Source organism: Lampetra planeri, chromosome 2 (assembly GCF_965212315.1).
Source record: "Lampetra planeri chromosome 2, kcLamPlan1.2.h2, whole genome shotgun sequence".
Lineage (NCBI taxonomy): Eukaryota > Metazoa > Chordata > Hyperoartia > Petromyzontiformes > Petromyzontidae > Lampetra > Lampetra planeri.
In genome coordinates, this window is record NC_136108.1 from 30,717,132 (window position 1) to 30,737,843 (window position 20,712).

General features: G+C 52.0%; 6 non-coding genes across 6 annotated transcripts; 2 read left to right on the forward strand and 4 right to left on the reverse strand.

The window, feature by feature from the left end:
• The first annotated feature begins 11,244 nt into the window (after positions 1 to 11,244).
• TRNAS-UGA (transfer RNA serine (anticodon UGA)) lies at positions 11,245 to 11,327 on the forward strand. The gene has a single exon. It is a non-coding gene; the product is annotated as a tRNA-Ser (tRNA).
• Positions 11,328 to 16,978: 5,651 nt separating this feature from the next.
• Positions 16,979 to 17,060, reverse strand: TRNAS-AGA (transfer RNA serine (anticodon AGA)). Its single transcript has one exon. It is a non-coding gene; the product is annotated as a tRNA-Ser (tRNA).
• A 625-nt stretch (positions 17,061 to 17,685) lies between these two features.
• Positions 17,686 to 17,767, reverse strand: TRNAS-AGA (transfer RNA serine (anticodon AGA)). Its single transcript has one exon. It is a non-coding gene; the product is annotated as a tRNA-Ser (tRNA).
• Positions 17,768 to 18,721: 954 nt separating this feature from the next.
• TRNAS-AGA (transfer RNA serine (anticodon AGA)) lies at positions 18,722 to 18,803 on the forward strand. The gene has a single exon. It is a non-coding gene; the product is annotated as a tRNA-Ser (tRNA).
• Positions 18,804 to 19,247: 444 nt separating this feature from the next.
• TRNAS-AGA (transfer RNA serine (anticodon AGA)) lies at positions 19,248 to 19,329 on the reverse strand. Its single transcript has one exon. It is a non-coding gene; the product is annotated as a tRNA-Ser (tRNA).
• Positions 19,330 to 20,004: 675 nt separating this feature from the next.
• On the reverse strand, positions 20,005 to 20,086 carry TRNAS-AGA (transfer RNA serine (anticodon AGA)). The gene has a single exon. It is a non-coding gene; the product is annotated as a tRNA-Ser (tRNA).
• Between the last annotated feature and the right edge of the window lie 626 nt (positions 20,087 to 20,712).

The window sequence follows — 20,712 nt, forward strand, 5'->3', positions numbered from 1 at the left end:
CCTCCCAACCCACACCCTTACAGTCCCCCCCATCCCATCCCACACTTCTCCTGCCCCCCCCCCCATTCCTCCCCCGTAGAGCTCCAACCAAACCGACCTGGAGTTGAACCCAAACCCCCAACTTTGTGCAGCTCAGCCTCATCAAACCCTGCCGACAGATCTCACACGCGCGCCATGCCCCACCACACAGCGCTCACACCCCCCACCACCACCCACCGTCTCACTCTACACCTGAGGATCGAACCCCGGCCTCTGCAACTCGCAGCCTTACAGACTGCTGGGGCAAGTGCTGTTAGCGAGCACGAGATATTGTAATGTACGTATGTATAACTTCTTTCGCGGCGTACGTAACCAACCGCGCTAATCGGAGTGTTCGGGGAGAATCGACAACAAACTAAACACAAAAGAAAGCATTTATAAAAAACATTAGTTTCCAATCTAGATTTAAAAGTGCTGAGAGAAAGTGGCTTCCTAATATGGGAAGAGCGTTCCAGACGGCCGCAGAAAGGGCGCGATGCAGATTGGTGTGGCCAGACCCACCCCTCCGCCGCATCTATTTCTACAGCAGTGTTTACATAAAGCGCCAGGCATTCATTTCAGGTTAAGTAGACCTAGGGGGGAGTCCCAGAAGCGTTTCAGATATTAGCCATGGGCCGGGAATCAAGGTTTGTAAGCGTATAGCGCTAACCATTGCGCCACCGTTCCCTCTCTCTCTCTCTCTTTCTCAAAGACAAAGATCGCGTTTATTATAGCCTTAACAGACTGTTGTGGCAAGTGATGTTAGGGAGCCCCTATGAAAGACAACTCTGTCTTGATCTCTCTCTCAGACACACCTCATTCATTCATTCGGGCAAGCGTGTGCGTGGAGCTACTTCGGAACGCAAGGAATCACGGGATAAGTGACACCGGTTTGGTTGCGTATCATTCATGTTACCGCGAATTACACAACAACCACACTCGCCACATGCTTCACAAGCACTGCCTTCTCGCGGAAATATATGCGGCGACCTAAATACATTCACTCGCCGTTATCTCACCACAGAAGTAAAATAAACACACGTGTGGGTCAATCAGCCTAACGGCCTTCCTGGTCGATATTATCCAGCCGGTTTTGATTCATAATTCGTGTTTTGGGGGGTGGTGGGGGGGGTTTGATCTTGCAGGTGTAACGTGTCAATTGTTTTTTTTTACTAAAACCCTCCACCACCCGACAGAGCCAATCAAATCAAGTTGCCACGTGGGCAACACGATAACCACGTTGCCTTCAGAGGAAAACTTTATAATCGGCGTCGTTTCGGGCAATGGTCCTTCGTCATAGTCCATGACACAATGTGTGATCTTGAAGGTCGTGTGTGTGAGTGAGTGACTGGTCCACTGGCGCAGCAGGGCCATGGACTCTGCCTTGTGAAAGACCCAAAGCAAAATATCCCTGGGGGGGTTTGATCTCCCGAGAAGCTGCTCGTGGTCCACGCAAAGCCGCATCCACTGCACAAGCCGTGGCAGCAGATGCGGATGATGCCCGATGCACAAAATGGAACATGAAAATCTCTCCAGGGGTATGCGACCGCGGTCATCCAGAACAGAGACCGTGCACGACGTCCAACGACTCGATGCTGAAAACTCCAGATCCACCGGATTTAATTCGTACCCCCCCCCCCCTCTATCCAACGTAGCGAGCGTTATTTATTTATTTAAGGCCTTTTCACACACACACACGAACACGAGAGACATCTGTGATTAATTTCCATGTTGGAGTTTGAACTCAGACGTCAACTGGAAACACGCAGAGAGAGAGGGAGTGTGCGGGGGGGGGGGCGGGGGAGAGACACGTGTTGTGTGAAGAGGGACTGTGCACGCAGTGCGATGTGCATTGTCGGAGTTCGTAAAGGCGATTGGGCGTGTGCAGGCTGACGTGTGCATGCGATTTCCCGTACACGATTGTGCTGTGAGGAAGGGTCATTGCCCGGAACGTCACCGGTTTTTTTTTTTTTCAAAATATGTATTTAGCATCGTTTGCCATTGACGAACTATGGAGATCATTGTTTATTGTGTTTGTGCACCGCTGCCAACACAGCAGCAGCATCGTTAACATAATTCATAGAGAATTGTGACGTGATCGATACGAATAGAGGATTATGTTTCTCGATAGGAGTTAGTATGGGGGACTGTGCATAGGGTGGTGTGTACAAAAGAATGCGGAGTATATCGGGTTTTGTATAGAGGGAAATGCATTAATTACATGGACGCGTACAGATGGATGCGTATCTATGGTATATGTGATGCATACGCAGTGTTGTGTATATGGTGATGTCTATTCGGTTTTTATAATCATTGCAAACAACGTATCAACAACGTCGCCTAAACGAGAACGTTTCCAATCATTGCATATTACCCGCGATGACAAGTGGATCGGAAACGTGGACATTGACAAAGAGGATGGAACAAAACATCTGGAAAGGGCGCAGAGAGACAGGGAGGGAGGGAGAGAGAGAGATGGATCGGCGGATGCTTGGAATTACAGAGAAGGAGGAGGAGAAGCACGCGAAGTAGAGAACACTCCTCGATGCTGGAGATATCGATTGCTACAAATGGAACGTGGCCATGGACGGGATTTGTTGTCACAAGGTGACGGTGACCGATTTGTCAAGAGCAGTGATGGAGTAGCAGCAGCAGCCAAAGGCATGGCACACGCTGCGAGAGCACGTCTGGGATGGGTGGAGAGATGGAGCGATGGAATTATCAGAATTAGTATATGTATTTTTACTGGAGGAATCCGATGAGCTATTAAGCTATTTTTCACAGAAGCCCGTCGTATACTGTTGCATCGCCATATCGTGAGATACGATGGCTAGGGTAAAGCCTCCATCCAGCAGTGAAGTAAGATGTTAACGACCTTGCCTGGTATGCAGGAGTTCGTGGGTTCGATCCCTGACGCCTGCTGTATAGTTGTGTGTTTCTCTCCTCGTGGTCGCGTAGATTTTTCTGCGCGTCCGGCGGGTTTTCCTCTTCGCATTTTGAATCGACATTCGTTTGGAGTATTTGGCAACTATTAATGTCCACGTGATGAGCCACTTCATTTGTGATAGCCATGTCGCTTCTGAAAAAAGAGAGGCATAGCTCAGTGGGCCGTACCCGGTGAAATATAAAACATTTTTATAATTTAGTTTATACGTGAAATTTCTGGCAGCGCGAAACAACAAGGACAACCTTGGGCCACATATGTGTAATGCGGGCGTAAGCGACCTTCCGGATGTGACGTCACGGGGGGTGGAGTCATGTGACGTGGGTGGAAGGTTCGGGTCCTTAAGCGGGTAAACCGGAAGGGGAAGGCAGTCGGGGTGTGAGCGGAAAAGAGTGAGGCCACGCGGGCGAGTGTGGAGAGGGGGGGCGCCGACGGCCATCGGGAGCCAACCCCGAAGATAAGAGGAAGCTGCGGAGTGGTGTGCAGCTGCAGAGGAGACAGCCAGAAGGGCTGCGTGTTAGAGGCAGCGGTGTGGCTGCCAGGAGGAGCTGCGGAGAGAGAGAGAGAGGGCTGCATGTTAGAGGCAGCGGTGTGGCTGCCAGGAGGAGCTGCGGAGAGAGAGAGAGACAGCAAGAGGCTGTCAGAGCTGCGGAGGGAGAGGAGTTGCAGCGAGTACAGCCAAGGGGGGCTGTGTGAGAGAAACAGCAGCGGAGCTGCTGTTGTGGATCGGGCCGACATTGGAGTCAGCACCGTGGAGAAGCTACAGAGTAAAGACAGCCGTGTGGGTGTACAGCACGAACCGAATAAAGGACACTGAGCCAGACATCGTGGTCCAGTCGTTTATTACACTGGTGTCGGAAGTGCAACGGCATGTCGAAACAAGTGAGGAAGAAAGTTAATCCGGCGCCTGCATCGGCTTCTTCGTCCGACGACGACGAACTCCCTCCAACCACGGATCCTGTTGGGGTGGTGGAGGAGAGCCCGGCTGAGGCGACCACGGGAACGGGAGTGGAGGATGTTGGCGCGGTGGCGGGTCCGTCGACATCATCAGACGCGGATCAACGATGGCAAGCGATGGCGGTACAACTGGAGGCACTTAAGGACGTCCTGGCGCATCTATGCCATCTCGTCGTGCCAGGGACGATGGATGATGCAAGTGGTGCTCCGCGGGCCGCCACGTTGCCTGTCCTGCCGCCGCCATTGCCCACGCGGCAAGAGGCCGCCATTTTGCGCGCTCCGTGGCGCCAAACCGCCATCTTGGCCACGCCGCGGGCCGACGCCATTTTGAATTTGCCATCACAACCACCACCATTGGAAGACGGCGGGAAGAGGAGTCGGAGTCGCCACCTTACAACGGTTAAAGAATTTTCCGTCGGTGGGGACTGGAGCGCGTTCGCCTGCCGCTTCTTGGCGGCGGTACGCACAGCAAGATGGACCGATGCGGAGGCTTTGGAGGTGTTGCCGACTCTCCTGGACGACGAATCTGTCCGATTCTTCCGTTCCATAACGACCGATAAGAAGGCAACTTTACGTGGTGTTTTTCAAGAAATGGCCGATGCTTATGAGCCACCAGATGATGCGCATCGGCGATTCGCTCAACGACAACGAGCACCAGAGGAGTCGCCCGTGGCGTTCAGGGGTGCGGTGCTGGAGCTGGCCATGGCAGCTTATCCTGAGACGCCACAGGACCTGCTCGAGCCTCTCATATTAGGGAAAATGTTGGAGCTGTCTCGGGATCTAGGGATCCCCATGCCTGTGTGTGGGCATGAGAAGCTAACTTCCCGGACGGCTGCTAAGTGTCTCGATGCGCAATTCAACCTCCGTCGCTGGAAACAAGTGACGGCGTGGACGGGGGGGCCCGTCAAAGAAGGGGATGCGCTGGGGTGGAACCCTGCGCAGGCTGTCTATGTTCCGGATGACCGGGGCCCTCAACAACTGACGGCCGCCTCCGCTCCATGGACGGGACGCGGCGGGCCGAGACCGCGCGCGGCGCTACCAGAACGGGGCCGTCAGGAGGCGAGGCCTGCGCTTCGGCGCAACGAGGCCGAATGTTTCCGCTGCGGGCGTAGGGGCCACTACGCCAGAGACTGCTGGGCCCGTTTCCCGGCTCCGCCGCAGCAGGAGGCCTCGGCACCGGTCAAGTCGGCTAAAGATCCTCCGAAACAGGCATGTCGGCACGCACCAGACACTCGGCAAGGCTTTACACCTCACCCATCACCGTCGTTGCGCCATCCTAACGTTGTGGTTAAAGCATGCCCTTCGACGGGGCCTTGTCGCTCGGTCACGCAATGGCGCAAGTTGGCACGGAGAGTCGTCGCGGCCGCTACGGGCTCGTCCACTGTACCGGGGTCTATACAAGGGGTGGACGTACGCATTTTGGTCGACTCCGGCGCGTCTGCGACTATTATTTCGGATGTCATTTTTCATCTGTTGGGCATCCCGCCGGGGGCTGTGCGTCCGGTTTATGGGTCGTGCGTCGCTGCCAACGGGGGTAGCATGGGTATCGTGGGTCAGGTGGATGCTAAGATATCTATTGGGGATGTGTCGGCCTCGGGTGTTGTGTTGATATCGAGATCTTTGGCGGTTCCTTGTTTGTTAGGCACCGATTTTTTGGCTAAGATGCCCATTTTGATCAAAATCAATGAGAATTGTATTGAACTGCCGGGGGGCCGTCAAATCTCGTTTCTGCCGTCGCCCTGGGGGCGACCTGCTTCGGCCGTACAAGTGCAGGCGCTGTCCATCGCATCTGTGGACATCCCACCTGGTACACAGATGCTTATACCCTTGCGGTATCGGAAGCCCCTGCCTGATCGGCTAGGAGCAGTAGGGGTCTTGTTGTCACCGTCCGCTGCGATAACAACCGGGTTGGCGTTAGTGGGGGCACAGACCATCGTCCGGCCGGATCAATTACCGTTTTTACAGGTGCTTAATGCGGGGGGAGAAAACGTCCGTGTCCCGGCCGGTAAGGTTGTGGCACATGCCACTACGGCGTTTGCGACCCATGATTGTCCACATAGCCGGGGAGTTGTTGCTGGGGTTTCCGAGCCAAGGAGTTCGGATGATCGTTGGGTTGCTCATTTATGTGACGAAAATTCTTCCCTGTCCATGGAGCAACGTGGTGCGCTGCGTAAATTGTTGTTGACATATTCCGATGTGTTCAGCTCCGATGATTTGGATTTGGGCCGCACTTCGTTGCTTTACCATCACATTGAGACGGGCGATGCTGCCCCTATTCGATTAAATTCGCATCGGATGAGTCCTGCGGAGCGAGAACACGTACGGGGGGCAGTGGAAGACATGTTGGCTGCGGACATTATATCGCCATCTAACAGCCCATGGGGCGCTCCAGTCGTCTTGGTTAAGAAGAAGGATGGCAAATTGCGATTTTGTGTTGATTTCCGCAAATTGAATAAGATATCGGTGGCAGATGCGTACCCCCTGCCGCGTATGGATGACTCCCTCGATGCATTGTCGGGGGCTAAGTTCTTTTCCACACTGGACCTCTCTTCGGGATTTTGGCAGCTTCCCCTTGACGAGTCCTCACGGGAGAAAACCGCATTCCGTACGCCGCAGGGGTTATTTCAATTCAACTGTCTCCCGATGGGATTGAATGCGGCCCCTGCTACATTTCAAAGATTGATGGAGCTCGTTTTGACGGGGTTGCAGTGGGAGACATGTCTTATATATTTGGACGATATCATTGTCTTCAGCCGCACATTTGATGAACATTTGACGCGGCTGGAGACAGTGTTCACGAGGATGCGTTCTGCCAAATTGAAATTCAAACCAAAGAAATGTCACCTACTGCAACGGTCCGTCCGCTATTTGGGGCACATTGTGAGTGCTGAGGGAGTGTCCACGGATCCGGAAAAGACGGCGTGCGTCCGGGATTGGCCGACTCCGGCCACCGTGGGGGATGTTCGGCGGTTTTTGGGATTTGCCTCGTATTACCGAAGATTTGTGCCGGGTTTTGCGACGATTGCGAGGCCCTTGCATCTCCTTACGGGTAAAGGACGGAAGTTTGTTTGGGGACAGCCGGAGGAGGCGGCCTTTCGGAGTCTGCGTGATCTATTGGCCACGGCCCCAACATTGGATTATCCCGATTTCGATCACCCATTCATTCTTGATACGGACGCGAGTGACACAGGTATTGGGGCGGTGTTATCACAGTCTAAAGGGGGTGTAGAGCGTGTCGTGGCGTATGGTAGCCGAGTCTTGTCTCCTGCGGAAACCCGCTACTGTGTCACTCGCAGAGAACTATTGGCGGTTGTTTTTTTCCTACGGCAATTTCGACCATACCTCTACGGTCGTTCTTTTATTGTGCGTACGGATCATGCGGCCTTGCAATATGCCCTTAAAATTGACCAGCCATCCGGACAGTTGGCACGTTGGTTGGACACGCTACAGGAATTTTCCTTCCAAATTCAACATCGGAAGGGAGTGCGCCATGCGAACGCTGACGCACTTTCCAGATTACCGCGGCGCGCCCCTTGTAAATGTGAGTCGGGGACGCATAGGTGTTCGCCGATTCCAAACCCCCCTCAGCCGCTTACGTTGGCCGTCGAGAAGTCGGACACTCCGATGGAACCGGGACCGGCTGACGGGGTTTTGAATCTGCCGCGGTCTGTCTGGATCCGGGAACAGATGATGGATGAGTCATTGGTGTCCTTGCGGAAGCGGTCTGCTAAGAACAATGGGAGTCCGAGTACGGCTGTGGGGCCGCAAACCGCTCTCCGAGATGGTCTGCTTATGTGGCGGGAGGGGTTCCAGGAACGTTGGCGCCTGGTGGTACCAACGTCCTTGCGATTCGAGTTGATTAGAACCCTCCATTGTGACACTCTCTTACATTTAGGGGTGCAGAAGACCTTGTTGACGTTGCAACGTCATTATTTTTGGCACGGCATGGCGACAGATGTCGTAGGGCACGTGCGCGCGTGCCCTGCGTGTGCACGACGTAAGCCGCCGAAACATCCTTACGTGCCGCCTCTCCAGTCGATTCAGGTGTCTCGAGTCAATGAATTGGTGGCACTGGACATATTGGGACCTTTTCCACCATCGGCGAGGGGTAATAAATATTTGCTGGTAGGGGTTGAGTACCTCTCCCGTTGGCCGATGGCCTGGCCGTTGCCCGATCAGTCGGCCGCGGCCATTACCGACGCCTTTTTGTTTGGGTATATTATGGATAAGGGGGCGCCTGAGAGACTCCTCACGGACCAGGGCAGGAATTTCTCTTCTAAATTGTTGGCGGAAGTGTGCGCGGGCCTTGGGACTAAGAAAGTACGGACATCCCCATACCATCCGCAGACGGATGGTATGGTTGAACGGCTGAACAGGACATTGTCTGCCATGCTTTGCCATACCGTGAGTGAACAACAATCAGATTGGGATCTGCACATCCCCGGGGTGCTTTCGGCGTACAGGATGACGCCTCATGCGGCTACAGGATATTCGCCGTTTTACCTTATGTATGGTCGGGAAAACGTGCCGCCGGTGGATGTGCAATTGGGAACTGGGGTGAAGGGACCTCGTAAACCACTTCCTGAATACATTCAGGACACGGTTCGCCGAGTCACGGAGGCGCGGGAGAATGCCCGCGTGGCTACGGCCAAAGCCCAGGCCCGGAACGAGCGATATGCGCGACGGTCTGAGGGGGAGTGCCCTTGGAAGGTTGGGGACCTAGCCTGGCTTCATTGTCCGCAGGTACGTCCGGGGACCTCGCCGAAATTGCACAAACCCTGGCATGGTCCCGTACGCCTCATTGCGGTTCCCAACCCACAGTCAGCACGCGTCCAGATTGGGTCTCGTCGCTGGGTTGTGCATACGTCGCGCTTGAAACCATATGTTGCTCCCTTACATGATGCGTCATCCCCCAATGTTGCCTTGCCGGGGTCTGTTGCTGCTGACTCTCCCCTGCCTGCGTCCATTGATCTTGCTAGAGCGCCTGTCGTACCTGTTCCAGACAGGCCGGCCGTGACATTGCGGGGGACGAGGGGCCCTGCTCGGAGGACGCCTGCCAGGTCTGCGGGACCTTCGAGCCCTGCAGCCCTTCCGACCCAGCTGCGGGCACGGTCACAGGACAAGCCCAAGACTAACTCTTTAGAGACACGGGACGGCGGTGGACTTCCAGCTGCGACAGGGGGATTACCCCCTGTCATTCCTCGACTTGCATCGCGTTCCCGTTCTGCGAGTGGGCCGCCGACCGTCCGGGACGGGCCGGCGACCCGCACACGTTCCAAATCGCTTACGTTTCGTTGATTGTTGTTGTCTTGTTATTTTTTTCTTACAGTTGTATTTATTGCATGCTTTTTGTACGTTCGTTGATGTTAATTGCGTTGTTGTTGTTGTTCTTGCTGTTACATTGTATGCTTAGTGTCCTTTAGGGGGGGAAGCTCGGTTCGCCGCATTACGATTTGCTATTGGTCAGCCGAGGTCGGCTGGGATTTTTCTACGGGGGAGGGTGGTGTAATGCGGGCGTAAGCGACCTTCCGGATGTGACGTCACGGGGGGTGGAGTCATGTGACGTGGGTGGAAGGTTCGGGTCCTTAAGCGGGTAAACCGGAAGGGGAAGGCAGTCGGGGTGTGAGCGGAAAAGAGTGAGGCCACGCGGGCGAGTGTGGAGAGGGGGGGCGCCGACGGCCATCGGGAGCCAACCCCGAAGATAAGAGGAAGCTGCGGAGTGGTGTGCAGCTGCAGAGGAGACAGCCAGAAGGGCTGCGTGTTAGAGGCAGCGGTGTGGCTGCCAGGAGGAGCTGCGGAGAGAGAGAGAGAGGGCTGCATGTTAGAGGCAGCGGTGTGGCTGCCAGGAGGAGCTGCGGAGAGAGAGAGAGACAGCAAGAGGCTGTCAGAGCTGCGGAGGGAGAGGAGTTGCAGCGAGTACAGCCAAGGGGGGCTGTGTGAGAGAAACAGCAGCGGAGCTGCTGTTGTGGATCGGGCCGACATTGGAGTCAGCACCGTGGAGAAGCTACAGAGTAAAGACAGCCGTGTGGGTGTACAGCACGAACCGAATAAAGGACACTGAGCCAGACATCGTGGTCCAGTCGTTTATTACATATGTAAGGGCGTCGAAATGTTACAAATCTCGCGACGTTAGCACCGAATCGCCAACCAAAACTGCACGTCTGACAACAACTCCGCGCAGACTATTTTCCCATGAACTCATGTCTGGCTAGTTGAGAAAAGTGACATTTGGTAAGAATTAATTCGCGGTAATCCAAAAAAAAAACTGGGCAAAGTTTAAGCGCTCGCACAGAAAAAAAGGAAGATGAGAGCGGTGGGGGGAGAGGAGGGAGGGAGAGAGAAATAAAATAATAACAAAAAAAAGAAGCTACCTCCCCACCACCCCCCAGGGATGGAGATTGGCAGGAATGTTCTCTCCTCGGAGTGATGATGTCGTGCTCCAACACGCAGCGATATTTAAAACAAGGGACCATAAAATGCGAAAGAGAGAAGAAACCAGAACAGATTTAGAACAGATTTTGGAGTGGGGGGGGGGGAAGCGGTGGCTATGACTGACCCAGGGTGAGGAAGAAACACGGGAATTGGATAGAGGAGGGAGTGGATGAAGAGGATATATGGCGGTGGTGGTGGGTGAGAGATGATGTGTTACGTTGTTGTTGTTGTTGGTGGTGTTGGTTGTGCTAGGTGCGAGTAGTGGTGCTGGTAGCGGTTGGTGCGAGTGGATGTGATGAGTTGGTGTGATGGATATGGTGAGCGGTGGTGGTAGGTTTGAGCGGATGTGCGAAGTAGTGGCTATGGTGGTGGTGGTGTTGCTGGTGATGAGTCGTGGATGTGGTCGACTCAGCCTCATATGTAGACATCACCACTGGGGAGACAAAGTCCCTAACAGTACGTTAAGGCTGTACGGGGAATCTTTGTCTTTGTGATGAATCGTGGTGGTGGTGGTAGCGGTGGAGAGGTGTGAAAGCAGGAGGCGGTGATGTGGGAGGAGATGGCTTCTGATTACAAGTACGGGTGTGCTTTGATTGATTGTGTTTCTACATCCTAGAATTCCTCTGTGGTGTGTGAAATTCGGCTCTGTTCAGTCCATATACTTCCAGGCGTATTTGACGACCCTGATGTCTGACGGTACTGTTGCTCCGGCTGCTGGTGATTAATGAAAGACAATAGCTGAAGAAGAACGCCACAATCGTACTTCGTCAGTGCATCAACACTCTGGACATTCAGTGGACACTGCACAGCTGCACGCGTTCCCTGTGCTGTGCCTGTTGATGGCCCCGATGCCACGTGAGTCACGGCACGGCCTAGGCACGTACACGCGCAAGGTAGTCGTGGCCGAGCGGTTAAGGCGATGGACTTGAAATCCATTGGGGTCGTCCCCGCGCAGGTTCGAATCCTGCCGACTACGCGGGTAATTTTTTAAACTTTTAAAATGAATAAAGCACACATGCACCGACGTCCACGAAGCAACATAGAGAAAAGCATCCTTGAAATTACACTGAGCGGCAGAGGAACACGCATCAGAAAGAACCAACACAAATCGGAGACATCGTATTCACAATAAAAAAAAAACTGGTTTTGACTGGACGCATCTCCAGACGGGATCTTGGCCGGTGAGTGACACTGGTGACGGAATGTGCGATCCAGAAGCACCGTCGCCTACTATACACGGTCTTCGCTTTCCCCTTTCGAAGGCTAGAACGGTACCATCGACGAATGCGTTTCAATTTAGTTTCGAATTGTTCTTGGTGACGGAATGGCAGGCGAAGGAGGGAGATCGCCTCGCGATGGAGCGACCGCCGTGGAGATGGAGCGGGCGGAATCAGCTCACGGCGCATGAGTGAGACGAGCCGTGGGCAGCACCGCACCGGGGGAGGGAGTGGGGTGGGGATGGAAAAGTCGTGGGGTTTCCCCCATCTAGCAGTGGATAGACAATGCCGGATGCCCCTGATAATCCACACACACGTGTGTGGATCATGTTTTATGGAGTGAGGAGTGGTGGTGGTGGTGGGGGGGGGATTGAATGGTGGCGGGGGAGATGGGGGAGATGCGGGGCATCAGTGGTGGTGAGCCGGGGGGTATCCGATGGTAAAGCGTCTGCTTTTGTCCGCGTTCGACGCGGCGCTGGAAACATCTTCCAGCAACGAGTGGGAAGGGGATATTGCATGGGGAGTGGAGTGTTATGGGATGAGGCTTGGTGGGGGCGACGGTGGGGATGGGGGGGGGCGTCGGAGATTTTAGTTGGGGGAGGAAGGGGAGGATGGGGGGACTAGGTGGGGGTGGGGGGGAGGGCTGCTTGCTGGTGTTCCTGAGATCCGCCGCCTCTGTGATCTCGTGCCGGGAAGTCCGTCAGCCACTGTTTGAGTTGAGGAGGCCTGAGACTTGGGAAGGAGCCACCCCTCCTTCTCTCTGTTTTTCTAAAGCTCCGCTGCCCAAGCGTTTGTGTTTTATTAATCAGCTTGAAGTTTAATTGCCAGCGTGTGTCCTTGCGTGCGTGCACACACACACACGTGTGTTCATAGCAGACGTGTGTGCACACGTGTGTGCTATGAACACGCGTTTGTATGTGTGTGCTTGCGTTCACACACGCACGTGTGTGCTATGAACCCACGTGTGCATGTATTCGTGCATATGAATAAACGTATGAATGCATGTGTGCGTGTGGGTGCTCGCTAACGGTACTTGCCCCAACAGTAGATTTAGGCTATACGGGAGATCTTTATCTTCGTGAGTACGTAACATGTTGGTTCGGTTCGCCACGACCCACATGAATTAGTCGTGAGCCTCCCCTTAGGTCGACTCAGCCTCAAATTAGTTACCTTGTACGTTGTGTAAACATTGGGACGAGGGAGACAAAGGCGGCCGGGCGTGGTATTGGTCACCTCGCGAGTTCACCAACAGCACCCGTCCCCAACAGTCACTGATTGTAACAAATAGCCCAGGCTTCTCTGTCACTGCACCGGGAAAGGCCCTGGGCAGTGATCATTCAAACTCAGTTTGCCGTGCGCGCTGCGGAGAAGTTTTTGGAGCCTCAAATCGGTGTCAGGCTTGGCAGGTCCTGTGCACGGACCGCCTTGATTCTCTGCGCGTCTGCTCGCCGCTGATTTTAGTCTTGGGTGGGAATCGAACTTAGGTGGGGCGCAGTGCACAACTTCGCTGCCACCACCCTTACCGACAAAATAATAAGGCCGGTACGGGGATCGAACCCGCAAACTCGAGGCGTTATGAGCACCACGCTCGATCCAGCTGAGCGAGCACGTGGTGAAGGCCGACACGGCACACGACGGGGGGGGGTGGCCAACAACCACACCCGGCCGCCTTTGTTTCCCCACTGGTGATATTTACACACGGAAACCATCGACACATTTTTTTTTGGAGGCTGAGTCTACGTAAGACAGGCCCAGGGACCGGCTCAGTTGATCGTCACCGTTGTTGGCCGTGAGCGGTGTTCGAACTTGGTTCGCCGAGTTCGGAGCGCAGTGTGCTAACCGCTGCGCCACCGCTCGCCACCCACAGAGACACACAACGGCATCAAGCCGTTCAGTGTAAATGTGGCGGTGACATCGTCACGGCACTTACGTCAGGCTAGGTTCACACAGTGACGGATTAAGCTAGTGCGGGGCCTGTAGCATATGTTATAAAGGGGCTCTAAATAAGTTAAAAACACGTAAATATTAAACCACAAATTTTGTACTTGCACAGTAAAGTAATTTTATTGTTTTATTTGCTATACAGCCAGATAATACGACAAATCGCTAACCTTAAACACTCAGTCATTCATAAAAGTTGAAGGCGGTATAGTACTATAGTAATAAAGCAAGTGCAGAATCACTGAACCGGAATTGATAGCTTGAAAGCATTTAGCGCGGGGCCCTTGAAAGTGAGAGGCCTGTAGCTACTACATATGTAGTAGCTACTTTTACTACTGGGATAATCCGGCACTGCATTGTCTCTGTGCCATTGTTTCACAGGTCCCCAGCTACTCGTTTCAGTGTTTGAACAGACGAGTGTGTGTTAGTGCGTGCCTGTGTACAGCGTGTGTGTGTATAACTACTGTATAAAGATTTAGTGTGTGCTTATGTGGCTATGTAGAGTACGTGTGTGTGTGTAGGTCGACTCGGCCTCAAATGAGTACCTGGTGCGGTGTGTAAACATCACCAATGGGGAGACAAAGGGAGCCGGGCGTGGTTTTATCCACCCACCTTCGTAGAGGTGCGTGTGTCCGTGGCCAGGTGCTCGCTAACAGCATGTCCCCATAATACAGCTTTTTGGGGGGGAGTTAGATCGCGTAAATATAGAATGTGTCGTTAAAACCTGCCACCACCCGACACAGCCTACGAGTAAGGTTTGTCGCGTAAACAGAACGTGGCCAATTCGTCACTAGTACAGCACACCAGTGTGTTGGAGAGCCAAGCCACAACATTTACACTCTGAGTACGTCCCCACAGTCCGCAAGGCTGTACGGGGAATCTCTATCGCTGACTTTCATGCGCGGCCAGACCTTACCCCGATGGGATCTGTGCAGCCCTTTGTTTTTCTCACTGTGTGTACGTTCGTGCGTGCACTGCGTCACATCTCTGGCCAGCTGGGTTCAATTCCTGCCCATGGATAGCCGAGCTAATCCTCAGACGTGGCACACTCGTTTACAGAAAACGCACACGAACTCTCTTACCTTAATGTGTAACTCACGATACTATATTCTCCAAAACGACGCTAACGATTAGTGTGCGCTATGTATTCCTGGATACAATCCTGTGCCGAACTAGAACCCATGTGTTAAAGAGATGAGTCCCTGTCCCATAACGCCGGGCAGTTCACCAGCATTGAGTCAAGCAAGCCTCATTGTGCTGATGAGACACCGCACGGCGAAACCGGTCCAAACGTTTGCTTGTAATGAATCGATGCTGTTGACATTATTAACTTCCACATTGCCGTAGGGCCGATGGGGCTGTGTGCAGAATACGTTTTTTTTAATGTGACGACAGATACTGTACATATATGAAGGTTTAATTCATAATTGATTTTGTTTTACAGACGCTAGCAACCCGCACACGTTCTTTGGACGTAACCGCCCGTCCGACCGACCGTCTCTCCAGCCAGCCAAACTTTTTTTTCGTATATAACACGAACAACGCCCGTGTACATTGTCTGCTCCTCTTAATGTGAACCCGCGCCCTCTACCTCATTGCGGGCGGTGTTGAGCAATCATCGGGCGTGTGCAGCGTGTAAAGACGGAGAAGATTAGTGAACGAGGCGAGGTGGGCGGTGGTGGAGCGCGGTCACTGAGGAGGTTGGGTGACTACTCTTTGGTTCTTTCGGTAAAGTGACGTATCAAGAGAAAATCATAAATTAAATACTAGCATACAACGTTTCGATTGCAACACAAGCAATCATCATCAGGTATAAATGAAATAGAAACACAAATCTAGTATATTTAGAAATGTAATGTAATACAACAGAGAGTCGGATAACATAACAGTCAACACCCTACCTGGTTGATTACGTTCTTCCTGAGAATGCTAAATTTGAGAGAGAGATAAAACACAGAACCAGAGACACATAGACAGACATGTAAGTAGAGACAGATATCACAGAGATACATAGAGAGAGAGACGTATATAGGCACACAGAGAAACCACGCCTCTGTGTCTATATGTCTCTGGTTCAGTGTTTATCTCTCTCTCAAATTTAGCATTCTCAGGAAGAACGTAATCAACCAGGTAGGGTGTTGACTGTTATGTTATCCGACTCTCTGTTGTATTACATTACATTTCTAAGTATACTAGCTTTGTGTTTCTATTTCATTTATACCTGATGATGATTGCTTGTGTTGCAATCGAAACGTCGTATGCTAGTATTTAATTTATTATGTTCTCTTGATACGTGACTTTACCGAAAGAACCAAAATTCCTGCAGTCACGAAAGCTCCAAATTAAGTACGAGGTTGGGTGACTTCTCCCCCCTCCCTCCCCCACCCCCCTCCGTCCCCCACCCCCACTCCCTCCCCCACCCCCACTCCCCCGCCCCCCTCCCTCCCCCACCCCACTCCCCCACCCCCCCGCCCCCACTCATCGCGTGGCCGCGTCTCTTCAAAGCGCGTCGCTTGGCGCTGCTTCGTTGCTCCTGGAACGCGTCCACTTCGATCACTCGGCGACAACGCAGCAGCTACGGACGTTTCGGCAACGACGTATCATGGGAATTTAGTACGGATTAGAATACCGCGCACGCATTCGGCTTTCGCGACCAATATTATCCATAATAGAGTTTTTTTTGCGTGCGTGTTAGGTCGCGCAAAATGTATAAATGCGTCGTGAAACCCGCCACCACCCGACACAGCCAATTAGTAAGATTTGCCACGTCAACAGAACGTGGCCAACTAGGACAGCACACCGGCTTGTTGGAGAGTAAACCAACTCTGTCTGTCGCCTAATGAGGCTGCTTGTAATTACCGGCGAAACGTCGTTCTCGAATTGTAAATGTTGTGGGTTTACTCACCAACACACCGGTGTGCTGAACTCGTAACTAATTGGGATGTTTTGTTTACGTGGCAAACCTTACTAATTGGCTGTGTCGGGTGGTGGCGGGTTTGACGACACATTTTTATTTTACGCGATCTAACCGAAAAACCCCCCTCTATTATGGAGACTAACACACGCGCGCCCTTTGTATCTCCGTGAAACATTGATGATTCATCTTTCTGCTGATCCAGGAAAAATGCACGGTTGATATACCACCAACCATGGTTGTTCATAATAATTTTTATCGTGGCGACTGTGGTCATCCAGAACGGACCAGACAAAATATAACGACGCAATGCCCGATCCACAAATACCAAGGAGACAATCACAGCTTCTGACGTTGTTTTCTGGCTTTCTTTCGTTCCGTACGTAGCCAACCACGCTAATCGGACGTGCGTTAATCGGCATTCACACGCGAGGCTCGTCAATTGGCCATAATCCGCGTTACAATATAGCACGGTGGGCTACGTACGATGCGAAAGAAGTTCAACATACGTATGGACGTGCGTTCATAAACAATCGGGGAAACTAAAAATATGCACGTAGTCGGCAGGATTCGAACCTGCGCGGGGAGACCCCAATGGATTTCTAGTCCATCGCCTTAACCGCTCGGCCACGACTACCTTGCACCTGCAACTTCACATGGGCGTAACTGACCGCACACCTGTGTAAATTCAATCGCTATCCATCCATCCATGATGGAGGGTCGCAATCGGGTACCCGTACCCTACCCGATACCCGGCCGGGTACGGGTAGCCGGGTATCGGGTAGGGTACGGGTATCGGGGACCCGATTGCGACCTCTGCCAAGTGCTCGGCATTGGCAAACCACCCGGGGTTTAATGGAAAGCTGGAGCTGTGCGGGGCTGTGACTCCGTCAGTCCTGCTTCAATACAAAAAAAAAATAAAGCGAACACAACTCTGAACCGGTTTCGACATTGCAGTGTCTCATCAGCCAGGCTGGCTTGAAGCAATGCTGGCGAACTGCCAGATATCGATAGGCAATCGATCTCTCGGCTAACTAATGCGTTCCTAGTTCGATGCAAACGTTTGGAAAAGTTACCCCAGCATACTGCCTTCGTCAATAATTACGCTACCTAAGAAGAAGAAAAAACACCCATATATCAGGCGACGTTTCGGGCAATGGCCCTTGAGCAGACTGCCCACACATACATACGCACACGTGCTTGAGGAATATGCTCCACGTCAATAAAAAACAAAGTGGACGTTGTAAAATGTTAATAACGTACGTAGTCGGCAGGATTCGAACCTGCGCGGGGAGACCCCAATGGATTTCTAGTCCATCGCCTTAACCGCTCGGCCACGACTACCTTGCAACGGCACCTTCACACGAGCGTTCCTGGCCGCACACCTGTGACAATTCACGCACTGTCCAACCGTGATGATGATGACGATCGACATCGTGCATTGTTCGTCATCATTAGCCACGGTCTGTTATCAATCTTTATCATCAGCAGCTTGAGCAGCAGCAACGGCATCAGCAGCCTTCATCTAACGGTGAATAACATCTCCTCATGATGATGCTGCTGCTGCTGTTGATTATGACGGTAACGGATAATATATTTATTTTCATTTTTTTCATTTTTGACTTTGGTCATGAAAATTGTTGGGCACGAATATTCCCTCTTTATACATTTGGCCATTGAAAATGTGTTATCTGGAGCTGAATTTGAACGCGACCTTACCTAGTCGATACGCATCAATCATCAAGTACTTGATCAAAGAGTGTGACCCTTAAAAGCTGAGAGAAAAATATACACTCGTGCCAGGCTCGGTGCGCTTTAAGACGAAATAAAATGATGGAGTCAGTCTCGCTGGCAAAGGGTCACGGGACATTCCCAGGTGGGTAAACCTTCATCCAGCAGTGGATAAGACGTAACTGACTGCAGTCAAAGGCTACGGCTATTGTTGCTACTGTTGTTGCCGCTGCTCACGATGATCGACAATGACTGATGATGGCAAATTGCTGCTGCTAATTGTGGTGATGGCGATGATTGTCATAAACATTTGTGAATGGTGATGTTGACTGAACTAGTGGAGGTCCAGTGGGCTCTGACACTGTGGAAGTCAAGTAGACTATGACCGTGTGGAGGTCCACAGTGGGCTCTGATACTGTGGAGGTCAAGTAGACTGTGACAGTGTGGAGGTCCACAGTGGGCTCTGACACTGCACAGCTGCACGCATTCCCCGTGCTGTGGCAGCTGCTGTTGATGGCTCCGATGCCACGCGAGTCTCGGTAAAGCCTCCACCTGTGCAGGTGCAAGGTAGTCGTGGCCGAGCGGTTAAGGCGATGGACTAGAAATCCATTGGGGTTTCCCCGCGCAGGTTCGAATCCTGCCGACTACGCGAAGTTTTTAATTATTTTCCGTTATTCTTTTCTTCGCGCACGAGATCCGTGATGATGAGATGAGGAGAGATGACGGTCGATGGACGAGACTGGTGATGAAGTGGCAGCCTAAAAGGAGCGAAACTCTCCTGAGAGGACGACGACTGATGAGAGTGAGATGATCGACTGTGAGAGACCGTGACAACCAAACGACTCCGTCATGATGATGGTTAAATCAACTGCTCTGGCCTCTCTATGCAGAAAATCATCTCCCTCTCCACTGCTGAGAGGACGACCAAGCATGGTGGTCGTCCCAGTGGTCGCTCCTTTTTATGCTGCCGTCTCATCGCCAGTCTCGTCCATCGGCCGTCATCTCTCCTCATCTCATCATCACGAGACTCTCGACAATGATGCACGTGCGTTCAGAGAAAAAAAAACGGTAAAATAATAAAACAAAAGTTTTGCGTAGTCGGCAGGACTCGAACCTGCGCGGGGAGACCCCAATGGATTTCTAGTCCATCGCCTTAACCGCTCGGCCACGACTACCTTGCACCTGTCATTTCACATGTGCGTAGCTGATCGCACACCTGTGACAATTCCCGCCCTGTCCATCCGTGATGATGATGACGATCGTCATCCTGCACTGTCCGTCATTATCAATAGTCAGGTTCTGTTATCAATCATTATCACAATCAGCTTCAGTAACAAGGGCATCGACAGGCTTCATCGTGCAGTGAAAAGACAATCGTTGATGTTGATGGAAATGCTGATGATGTTGAAGACTAATAACGGATAGGGTTGATGAGGTTTGAGAAGATAATCAAACATTAGCGATCGTAAATATAATCGAGGCGACTGTTTATGATCATAATGGACAATGGATGAGCAATATGTACATTGGCGAGTGATGCAACTGATGAAGATAATCATGAAATAATGGAAAATGCCTGCTGATACTCTTGCTATTGCTGCTGAGGCGAGAGAGATTAATTGAATCATGTAGACATCATCATGAAGGACTCGTTTGTCACCGTCTCTCGCGGTCCATCATCTCGCTCTCGTTTCTCGTAGGTGGTCGTCTTCTCAGAAGTGGTCGCTCCTGTCAGCCTGACGTCTCATCAACAGTCTCGTCCGTTGGCCGTCATCTCATCATCACGAATCTCTCACGAATATTGTAAGTGCGATTAAGAAAAGACAAACTGAAAATAATTAATATAATTGCGTAGTCGGCAGGATTCGAACCTGCGCGGGGAGACCCCAATGGATTTCTAGTCCATCGCCTTAACCGCTCGGCCACGACTACCGCGCACCTGTAACTTCACATGGGCGTAACTGACCGCACCCTGTTGAAATTCAATCGTTATCCATCCATCCATGATGGTGATAACGATTGTCATTCTAGACTGTCCGTTATCATCAATAGCCACGTTCTGTTGTCAATCATTATCATAATCAGCTTTAGTAGCAACAGCATCAGCAGCCTCCATCGCGCAGTGAAAAGACAATGGTTGCTGTTGATGATAATGCTGATGATGTTGAAGACGGATAACGAATGAGGATGATGAGGATTGAGCAGTTAATCAACCCTGGCGATAGTAAATATGAACGAGATGACTGATGATCAGAATGGACAATGAATAATGGATGATAAAGATGTGCAATGGCGAGTGCTGCAACTCATGAAGACAATTATGAAACGTCTGGTGATGCTGCTCCTGGTGGTGGTGGTGATTAATGAGAGACAAAGGTTGATGATGATAATTATTTAAAATGGCTGATGGGGATCACCACAATCCTCAGGCTTCGTCAGTGCATCAACACTGTGGAGGTCCAGTGGGCTCTGACACTGTGGAGGTCAAGTAGACTGTGACAGTGTGGAGGTCCACAGTGGTCTCTGACTGCACAGCTGCACGCATTCCCCGTGCTGTG